Genomic DNA, 11266 nt, shown 5'->3' on the forward strand with positions numbered 1-11266 from the left:
TGAAATGAAGTGACTTCGGAGACACGACTCGTAGAGGGTTCCTTGTCTATTTCTCAACACTTTACGGACAGGGTCACTGAGTAACATACACACTGGGCTACGTATAGCTGATCCACCCATACAGCTACATCGGCGACGTACAACTATATAGCTAACTTACTATCTAGCTACGACAACGATGAGGAACATATAGCGAGCGGATCGACTTTGCAGCGACAACGACGATGAAGAGATGGCAGTGAGGACAGTGATGGCAGCCAGGGCCCGTACCCCCACGTCAGCCCCAAACCCCCGGTTGCCTCTCCCTTATATATCCCCCAGCGTGGCCAAGCCCCGCCTCTGGACACGCCCCCTTCATGAACTTTCCTGCTGGTTCCAGGAGCTTCCTAATTGATCAATGCCTTGACCCTTGGCCCAGTTACGCCCCCCTTATGGTTGGCCGTTGTATAGCGCACCCATACCCGTAGTTAGCCCCCATGGTCAACAGATGGCACCGTGTCACTACACCAGCATGTGTGGCCACTTGTATATCCATACGCCCGTTTGTGCTGATTTTTGGGCCACCCAGTACAATCCCTTATGTATACTGAATTTTTGCCCACCCAGTATAACAAAACCTCTATGTGTCCTCAATTTTAAGCCACTCGATTCAATACTTCTATGTGTCCTGACTTTTAGGCCACCCAATATAACAATACCCCTATACCTATGTGTCTTAACTAATGGGTAAAACAGTGTCCTTTTGCGACATGAGCTTTGGAGGTTTCGGTCTATAACCGAAACCCTAGCTCTCAGTACTCGCACCGCTGTGGTTTAGTGTATGGTGGGGCCCCTGTTTCACACGACACACCCGATCACCATGTGCGGAGTATAACAAGGATCACTGCCAGTATATTTTCAAATAATGGCGTTTACTTTGAATAAAAAATTTCTATAGTCATTCAATTGTTTAATGGTAACAAGTTTGCTACTACTCCGGGGGAGTCAAAATATCACTGACAATTATAGCAACCCAAATCACCATCATAACAGCAACAACAAACAATACAATAATACAACAACCTGACAATACCGGTTTCACGGATTTCTTCAAATATGAATGCTGACTGGATACAGCTGCGGAGCAACCATCCAGGGTTTGTATGAAGTGTGCCCCAGTTCTAGAACAGATTAAATAAAACGTTCCAAGGACAACTTGACAGCCCTCGGGTGGTCACCTCTCTTCTTCCTCGCGAGTGTCCCAGCTGCCGATGCCCCACAGCCTTCAGCATTTGCGGAGGGCTACTTTCACGGCAGCGGTGGGTGGTTTTCTGTGATGCTCTACTCCTGGCTCCAAGACGAGGGTTGCTGGGATGACACACTGGCCAACAGACCAGCAGTCAACAGCAGAACCCCAGTTTCATAGGTAAGCAAGTTGTTTTCACCAACACTTCTGGCTACAAGATGATGGTTGCGAGGACGATACACCGTCATGGCTGACTCTCCTGCCGGGAACGAGGAGGCGTTTAACCGTGGTCGGCATGGTCTCAAGTCTCCAGCGCAGCGGACGCGTCAATCAAGATGAGGAGCGGAAGGGAACTCGGTTCTTGGCAGCCTCCGTGGCGGGTCCTTTTATTGAGTCACGGCCTTTGTTTATTATATCGGTTAGTACGGCGCGCTCATATGAGTCCAATCCATCATGCTCACGAGATGATCAAATCACACACCTGCAAACACTCGCACAATGCCGCCCCCTCCTTCCTCTCTGTCACCTGGTTCCATTTATCCAAGCTCCACCCCCTCTGTCAATCCTAACCCCTCCCCAATCAGGAGACACCCTGCCCCAACACGTTCCTTCGGAGTGGGCAGGTAGGAACTTGGTTGGACAGCGCATTCGTGCGATCCGTGTTGGTTACCGTAGTCGTGTTGGAAGTTGTAGCTGTTACTATTGCATCAGATGATGATTGTTGATTTATTGCTGTAGGTCTTTAAGTTAATGCAGCTGCTGCAGCAGGTCGCGCCTGTGCTGTGACGCCGCCTCCTGCGTGTACCACGCGCGCCAATCCACCTGACCTGGTCCTTGAACGGCCACGATATTGTCGTAATGGCGCACCAGGTGCATGATGTTGAGCAGGGCGTAGACGCCGCAGTCGTAGCCGTTCGGTTGCTGCGGCACAAGCACCGTGGTGATTGCCACGGTGGTGATCGCCACCGGCGTGCTCACCGATTCGGCACGCACGACCCGGTCCACCACCGTGCTGGCGAAGGCCGCGATGTTTTTGGCGTTGCGTGACTGCCCGCATGCTGCCATTGAGTCTAACAGCATGGCAGTCGACCTTGGTGGGCAAGTGGCGTTGACGATGACCAAGATCTGCCAGTGCGACTGGTCGTGGATCGGTATGATCCACACCGGCCTGGAAGACACGCCATCGAAGACGCAATTCAAGTCGTCGAGATGGCCCGCCAAGAACTTTGTCTACAGGAACGTGTTGAACAGGTGGACGTATGCCGCTCGCGGCAGGCAGAAGAACTGCCCGAACAGGTTGATGATGGTGTCGTTCAACCACTGGCCAGGTTGTAAGCAGCGGAAGTCGCTCGGGAACAGCCTTCCGTACCCTGGAACGAAGACGACGTGTTCGACCGAGACAGGAGGCGGACAACGTGGAGTGACGCCGGGCGGAGGCGGGTTTGGTCGCCGCTTCACCGCCACAGCAGACTCTTGCGGCGTCGGAGCTGGCTCCTTCGGCCGCAACCGTTTCCCGCGCAGGACGAGTGGCTTGCGAGCCTGTGGTCCCGCGCGTGGTTGCCACATGCCGTTTTTGACAATGTCTTTTCCTCATTTCGTCGAATGTATATTCGGCCGCAACGTCTTGAGGTGTGCCTTCCGGAAGGAGGGCGCCAAAGGAAAACAACGGAATCGACACGCCTGCCGTACGCGGCTGAACATCACGTACAGAAACTCGAATGACAGATTCGGGCTGCCGCGACTTGGCTCCAGCAGGGCGATGATGTACGCGAACGTCGCGCCCTGGCATTTCCATGTGGTGATTGCGAACGACAGGTCGACCGCGTGCATCTCGTAGGCGACCGTGACCTTGCCGATCCGGATCGTCTTCGGCTTGTGTTGGATCAGTCCCGTCGGGATGTGGACCGCGTCGACACCACCGTCAGCATCGCGCGGGACGACGTTGAAATGACGCGGCCATGCGGCCACATCGACCCCATGCACGGAGACGATGATATGGTCAGGCGGCATCGGCACGTCAATGACACGGTGGACGCCGTCGTCGCCGCTGTCGCTTTGAGCACGTTTGGCGGCGATGGTGGCGTGGCGTTCGTCCGCATTGTCCCACGCGACGGATACCAGCATGCAGGGCGTGCCATTCGCGACATTGTAGACGACGTTGCCATTGCCATTGTCGAGGATCTGGGCAGGGCAGCCAGCGACGAAGTACCCGAACAGCTCGGGATTGACCTTCTCCTGGTAGAGCAGTGACTGCAGCGAGACAGGAACGTCGCGCTTCAGGCGCCGACGCCACCGCAGAACGTGTCGACCCGTGGCGACAGCGACGTGTACAGCACGTGCAGCATTGATGACGGCCCGATCGCGATTGCTTGTCGTCAGGCACGTGGATTCCGTGAGCCAGGCCGAATCTGCGGCGATCTCGGTCTTGGTAATCGGTGACTTCAAGGCCATCGATTATGTCGTCGGTGATGGGGCGGAAGGTGTCGTCATCGTCGACGTGCGCATTCATTGCAGCGACGTCAGCGTCGTCATTGCAGATGGCGTCGTTCTCGATGGCGGCACCCTCCTTGTCCAGGCATCGGCGCATTTCAGAGGAATTGTCGATGGTAATGCCGTCGAATCGCGGATGCTTGACCCCGGTCCAGAACTCGAGCCACTGGTATGCTCCGGTGACGTCGATGTTGTACATGCCGCGAAAACGAGCCTGCGCCTTCCGCCAGGCATCACGCGGCCCGAGAAAGGTCACCTGCGGGCGTTGCACCGGGGAAACCCGGGGCAGCACGTTGGCCACCTCGACAGGACCGTCTTGCATGAAACAAATGGCGTTCCCCGTTGAGTGGTTCACCCTTATCAAGATGTCAATATTGAAGGCTCGGGCGGGTAAAATCGCGTTGAGCGTCGTGCTGTTCACTTTGGGCAGCGACCCCCGACGACCATAGTCGTGACCGTTGTAGAGGCTGAAGTCGTGATTGGCCAGATCCTTCACACAGGTCGAGCACAGGACGACGTTGTTGATGTCGGGCACGAGATCCGGATTGAGATGGTACCGGAGGTCGTTCACGCGCAGCACGGAGACGTGCCGTTAAATGAGATGCTCCGGCAGGGTACACTGCTCGGCGACTTGCTCATTGGTGAGGCGGAACGCAACGGGAAGCTGGTTGACGGGGCCGGCGTCGACGATGGTCTTCTTGGCCTCAAAGAGAAACTCATTGCACAACGCGCACGCGGCGATGCGCCCCGTGCCGGGGTCGCTGGCAGCCGCACTGCGCTGACAGTGCACAGCGTCGTCGTGGCCTACCGCACCGCCAATGGCTCGTAGGATCCGCTCGTAGACCGCGGGTCCGTTAGGCCCATGCAGGCGCACAGGTGGAAGTACAGCAGCGCCAGACGCGGATCCTTCGCGAAATTTTGCGACTTTGCCAGGAACCTGACGGTCTCCTCACTAGGGTCCTGCTCAGCGAGAGCGGTCTCGGCCAGAGACGCCAGCATGGCGTCCTCAGTATCGACGCTGACGCGTCGCTTCTCGGCCTTCGCGACGCGCGCGCGCTCCAGTCGGGCAGCACGCTCTTCGGGCGTCTGGGGCGCGGCACGTCGGGCAGCCAACGAGACGTGCACACGCTCCAGTCGGGCAGCACGCTCTTCGGGCGTCTCGTCCTTTATTGTGCGCCCGCCGCCGTACTGTGGCCAGACGTCGCCGATGGTTGTGAACATCCCCACTTTCTCCACACCGCCGATGGTTGCACAGAACGTCTGCGATCGCGCCAGAAAACTTTTGCAGTCAAGCAAACTGCAATATGCCAAGACAGTCACAGTCACTGAACTGCGCAGAGTGCACGACAGACAAATATGCACGACAGACAGCCAAATAATCCCTGGTGGGCAGTGTGGAACCTGTTGTTCCTCCCTGTATAAGATTCAAATACTGTCAATAATAGCTGTATTATAATAAAATACTGTCAATAATCCTTTTTCACACTCACGATGTATGTGTAGTGGTGGTGTTGACATGCGCCGACAGTGATGGATTACGGGGCGGCGCGGGGTGCGGGGTTGGGCACGCATGTGGGCGTGGTGTGGACGCGCATGCCGGGAGTGAGTGAGTACGGGGCGGCGCGGCGTGGGGGATTGTGCGCGCTGACACGAGGTGAGAAAAGGGGATCGTGGGCAGCGCGCAGTGATTGGTCAAATGGGATGGGTGCTCTCAGCGACGTCCGCAGGATGGACATAAAAGAGGACGCGCGGGAGCACTCGTGGTTGTTGTTAACCAGTTGAAGATTGAAGACGGAGTTGAAGAAGTAGTGCCCTGAGACCCCTAGTCCCGCTGTCCTTGTCAGGACCGGGGCCCTGTGTGGCTCGGAGGCGAGACTGTGGGACCCATGGTCCGACGCCCATGTGGGTCGGGACTGTGGGACCCAGAGTCGAGACGGACACCCCGGCTGGGTGTGTTCCGAGAGGCTACGGGGCGTAAGAGCCCGTGTTGGTGTAGCCAGGAGAACCCTGTGGGTTAGGCTGGTGTTATCCACCCGTGTAACTAAGTGGGTGTTGGTCACCCAAGTAACTATAGCTGGTGTTAGTCGCCCGTGTAACTATAGTTGGTGGAATAAAAGAGTGTGCTACCCGTGAAGTCGTCTCCCGCCGAGTTACTACATTACAACTGGCGTCAGAAGTAAACCTGTCTTCAAAAGAAAAGAATGGATACTAGGAAGACTACCCGTACCCACGAGCGAGATCGGGAAGACGACGGCGTACCGGAGACACAAACCTCGGAAGGAGAGGACGAGGAGTTGCCGCCGATGCAGCACTTCGCGGCGATGGCCGACGCTCCGCTCGCCTCCGACACCAGCCTACAGGACGCACACTCCCGCCTGGCGGAGTTGCTGCTCGCCGCCGCTGCAATTTTGGCGGAAATCACCGTTTCAGCGGGCGGAGGGACGGCTGCGGGGTTGGAGGAGGGAGCGCGGCTGGAGGGATCCCGCCAGAAGGCGCTTCGCGCCAAAAGTTTTGAAGTTGGCGCCGTTTTTGAGGGTCCGCCATCGGTTGGCGGGAAGCGCGGACACCACGTGGGCGGAGATCTCCACTCAGCGCAGCCCGCGTCATCGGCGCGCGCCAGAGCTCTCCATCATGCGCCTGCAGACGGAGCCGACATTTTCTATAACCACAGCGGCGCGCGGGAAAATTATTCCTCGGAGGACGACGACCGGGTCTTCCAGCAACGATTGCCCGCGCTGACGGCGTTCAAGGCAGACGGGGGCGACTGGGGAGCCTTCCAACGAAGGTTCCTCGCACATCAAGAAATGTCGGGGTGGTCCGACACCACTGCCCTACGCGCGCTGCCAGCGACGCTCGACGACGACGCGCTTGCAGCCTTCACATCTGCCCCAAGGTCGTCCCGCTCAACGCTCCAGGCCGCGCTACATCTAATGGCTAAGGTGTTCGGCCCGCCCTCGACCTGTCGCCACCATTTCTACGAACGGCGCAAGGTGGTTGGAGAAACAACGCTCGCCTATCGCATGGCGCTGCTCGCCCTGGCGGACGCAGCTTTTCCCCGCATGGACAAGGAGGGGAAGGACGCCATGGTGACGGAGCAGCTGCTGGCGTTGGCTCACGACCTGGGAGTCCCCATCAATACGGCGGACGAAATGGACATCTGCTCCCTGGGGATTGCCACGAGTATTCACGCATACGAAGTCCTCAAGCGCAAGCGGACGGTCATCTGCGCATCGGCGGGGATCGCGGCACCTGCCGCCACGGTCGCCGAGCCTCAGCCTGCTGCGGCTCGGGAGGAGGCCTTCACCGTATCAAGACCGGGGGAGTGGAGAACGGGAGGTCGTTCGCCCACACGTTCATCCCGCAAGCTGGAGCAACCGAAACCTACGACGTCCCTCGTCGTCTGCTACAATTGCGGCCTTCGGGGTCACGTCGCGTCCGGGTGCCGGGCTCCGCGTCAGCGCGCCACGGGACCACGTCCGGACGACGACCAGGGCCACAAGTCGTCCCAGCTAAACCCGGCAAGTCGCGGCACCTCACACGCTCGGTCCACATACACGGCACACTCGGGTCGCCGCTTCGCGGTGGGGGGACCGCGTATGGGTACCGGGGATTCGGTTCGGCGAGGGGGGTTCGTACACGGCCCGAAAGCAGTCGTATGGTCCGAATTGGCCCACAGGATGGTGGCTGCGTCGGCCGGGTCGTCCGTGGTAACGGGGTTTATTGACGGGGTTGAGGTCCGGGTGCTTGTGGACACGGGTGCGTCAGCCACTATCATTTTGGACCTTGTTTATAACATCCTTCCCGTCCAATGTCGACCCCTTTTGCCGGTGGACGTACCATTTTACGCGGCGAACGGGGGATCCTTGGGGATCATCGGCCAGATTCGAGCGACTATTTGTATTGGCGATATCAAATTGGCGGGTCCTATTTTTGTATCATCATCGCTGGCAGTTCCTTGTTTACTGGGTACGGACTTTCTGGCTAAAATGCCCATCAAAATTCTCATAGATCAGGCCTGCATTGAGCTTCCATCGGGACGGCGGGTTGCATTTTTGACGAGTCCTACTAAAATACGCACGGTTTGTGCGACGGTGCAGGCGCTGGCAACCCAGACTGTACGGGTACCCCCGGGATCGCAAATGTTGGTGCCCCTTCGATTGAGGAAACCCCTCGGGGTGGATGCGGGGCGACAGGGAGTTCTGTTGGGGCCGTCAAACAGAGCTGTTGGGGGCCTCGGCTTAGCGGTGGCTCAGACCATGGTGCGGGCGGACAGTGAGCCGTTCGTTATGGTCCTGAATACAGGGTCGCGGCCAGCCGTAATTACACAGGGAACAGTGCTGGCTCACGCGGCGCCGCTACCCGTCGAGGAACAGCTCGTTGCTCACGCGGATTCGAGAGTCGATACGCATCCTCAAATTGAGGAGGGGACAGAGTGGTTGGACTCGTTGTGTGCTGGGTCTAGTAACTTGTCTAGTGTGCAGTTGGGAGCGTTGAGGGGCTTGCTACTCGAATTCGCTGACGTGTTTAGCAGACACAAGTACGATATTGGCTGCACAGACCTGTTGCGCCACCACATAGCGACGGGGGACGCGTCCCCTATTCGACAGAATCCCTTCCGGCTCAGCCCAGCCGAGAAGGAGCATGTGCAGTCGGCGGTTAATGACATGTTGGCGGCCGACATCATTTCGCCCTCTTCCAGTCCGTGGGGTGCTCCCGTCGTCCTTGTTAAAAAACAGGACTGGTCCTTGCGGTTCTGTGTCGATTTCCGCCGCCTAAACAAGATCTCAATGGCCGACGCGTATCCGCTCCCCAGGATGGATGAGTCACTGGATGCCTTGGCGGGAGCACAGTTTTTTTCGACGCTTGATCTGCTTTCGGGATTTTGGCAATTGCCCCTCGTTGACGAATCGAAACCAAAAACCGCTTTCCGGACACCGGGAGGCCTATTTGAATTCAACCGATTGCCCATGGGCTTACATTCCGGTCCCGCCACGTTCCAGAGGCTCATGGAATTGGTTTTGTCAGGACTCCAATGGGACACCTGTTTGATTTACCTCGATGATATCATCGTTTTCAGCCGGACTTTTGAGGAGCACCTCCAGCGACTGAGAGCGGTGTTCCTCAGGATGCGTTCCACTAAACTTAAATTTAAACCGGCTAAATGTTACCTGCTTCGGGAATCGGTCAGGTACTTGGGCCATATCGTTAGCCGTTCAGGGATCTCGACAGACCCTGCTAAGACGCAATGCGTCAGCTCATGGCCAACGCCAACCTCGGTCACTGAAGTCCGCAGCTTCATAGGATTCGCCTCCTACTACCGTCGTTTTGTCAAACAATTTGCCACCATAGCCAGGCCCCTGCACGCTCTGACGGCTAAAGGTGTGAGGTTTCACTGGGGGCCGGAAGAGGAGGCTGCGTTCTGCTCCCTTCGTGACGCCTTGGTGCGGGCTCCCCCCTTGTGTTACCCCGATTTCACGCAACCGTTTTTGCTCGACACGGATGCCAGTAACACGGGTATCGGGGGAGTGCTCTCACAGGTGGTCGGGGGGGTCGAACGGGTGGTCGCCTACGGTAGCAGAGTTCTGTCACCTGCGGAACAACGCTACTGCGTAACACGTCGTGAATTGCTGGCGATTGTTTTTTTTTATACAGCAATTCAGGCCGTATCTTCACGGCCGTCCTTTTGTGGTTCGTACGGACCATGCGGCTCTCCAATACACTATGCGGGTGGCGCAACCCTCCGGCCAATTGTCCCGATGGTTGGAGGTCCTTCAGGACTACCAATTCACGACGATTTACCGTAAGGGATTGCGCCACTCGAATGCGGATGCCTTGTCGCGATTGCCACCGCGCACGGAATGCGCATGTCTGCTGGGATCGGCGCGATGTAAACCCCCTGTCGCCGCCCCCGCGGAAGTTTTGCTCACCGCCACTGACACTACGGGGGTCGACGCTCCCACGGGGACGGACTCGTTACTAGCGTTGCCTCTCATCGAGTGGGGCCGTCTCCAAATGGCCGACAGCTCCCTCCTCACGCTACGTCGGAAGGTTGACGCTCCCGGAGGGGGGGAAATGCGGGTCGGTTCCTGGGTGTGCAGACAGGGCCTCTTGATGAAGTGGGACAACATGTCTCGGCATCACGCGCTCGTTGTGCCATTTGCTATGCAGGGTAGGGTCGTTCTGGCTGCTCATGAACGACTCATGCATCTGGGTTTTCACAAAACGCTCGCCCTAATCCAGCGAGACTATAATTGGCCGGGGATGGGCAACGACGTGGCGAACATCCTTAAGGGATGTGTAGGGTGCGCCCAAAGAAAACCACCACCAATAGCGGCTAATCCACCGCTGCAATCCATTCAGGTTTCACGCACAAACGAACTGGTTGCGCTCGACATCTTGGGGCCTTTTCCCGCTACACCTAGGGGTAATAAGTACCTGCTGGTTGGCGTAGAGTACTTCACCCGTTGGCCCATGGCATGGCCACTCGCCAACCAGTCGGCTGCGGCAGTGGCGGACGCCTTTGTCCAGGGCTATGTTTTGGACAAGGGCGCCCCCGAACGCTTGCTGACGGACCAAGGGAAACATTTTTCGAGCGTTTTGTTGCGCGAGGTGTGTGACCTGTTGGGTACAAAGAAAGTGCGTACCTCCCCATACCACCCGCAGACTGACGGAATGGTTGAACGTCTGAACAGGACGATTACTTCTATGCTGTGCCAACAGGTCTGCAATGATCAGGTTGATTGGGACTTACAGGTACCTGGGGTACTCGCGGCCTATCGAATGGCCCCTCATGCGGCGACGGGGTGTTCCCCATTTTTTCTCATGTATGGGCGGGAGGCCGATCCGGCCATGGACGTCCAACTGGGGATTTCCCAGCCACGCGAAAAATCTAAATTGGCAGACCACATCAAATTTAATATCGCCAAACTGGCTGAAGCGCGAGAGGCTGCGAGATTGAATTCGCGGTCTCGGCAGATCGTGAACGAAAGATTGCATGGACGAAGGGTGCATACGCACGATTGGAAACCAGGCGAAAAGGCCTGGCTGCATTGTCCACATACACCGTTGGCTACGTCCCCTAAATTGTTGAGACCATGGAGGGGACCGGTGGAAATTGTGTGTGTTTCACGACCCCAGAGTATACAGATTAAATGGGAAAAACGCCGTTGGTACGTGCACGCCTCCCAACTGAAACCCTTCGCGGCACCGCGTGACCCCACTTTGTGCCGTGGCGACTGAGCGTGTGATGTGGCCGTCGACTCGGGGAGGGATGTGTCGCAGGCTGATCCTCACGTGTCTCCACCTGACCCACCCCCAGGTGTCTCGGACCTGACGGCTGTTGACCGTCGGGAACCGGAACCCCGCGGCACGCGCGGATCTCCGATGCCTGGCCCGTGCCTTCCTGGACTGCCGGCACCACCGGATGGTCAACCGCGTCGGGTGCCGTACGACGGACCGGCAAGGCGGACTCGTGCTAGGACACAACACTTTTCATGAGAAAAAAAAAATAAATCAGACCCGAGCTCGCCGCCGCGTTCCCCCTCTGCCGGG

This window comes from Lampetra planeri, chromosome 74 (assembly GCF_965212315.1).
Source record: "Lampetra planeri chromosome 74, kcLamPlan1.2.h2, whole genome shotgun sequence".
NCBI classification, from domain to species: domain Eukaryota; kingdom Metazoa; phylum Chordata; class Hyperoartia; order Petromyzontiformes; family Petromyzontidae; genus Lampetra; species Lampetra planeri.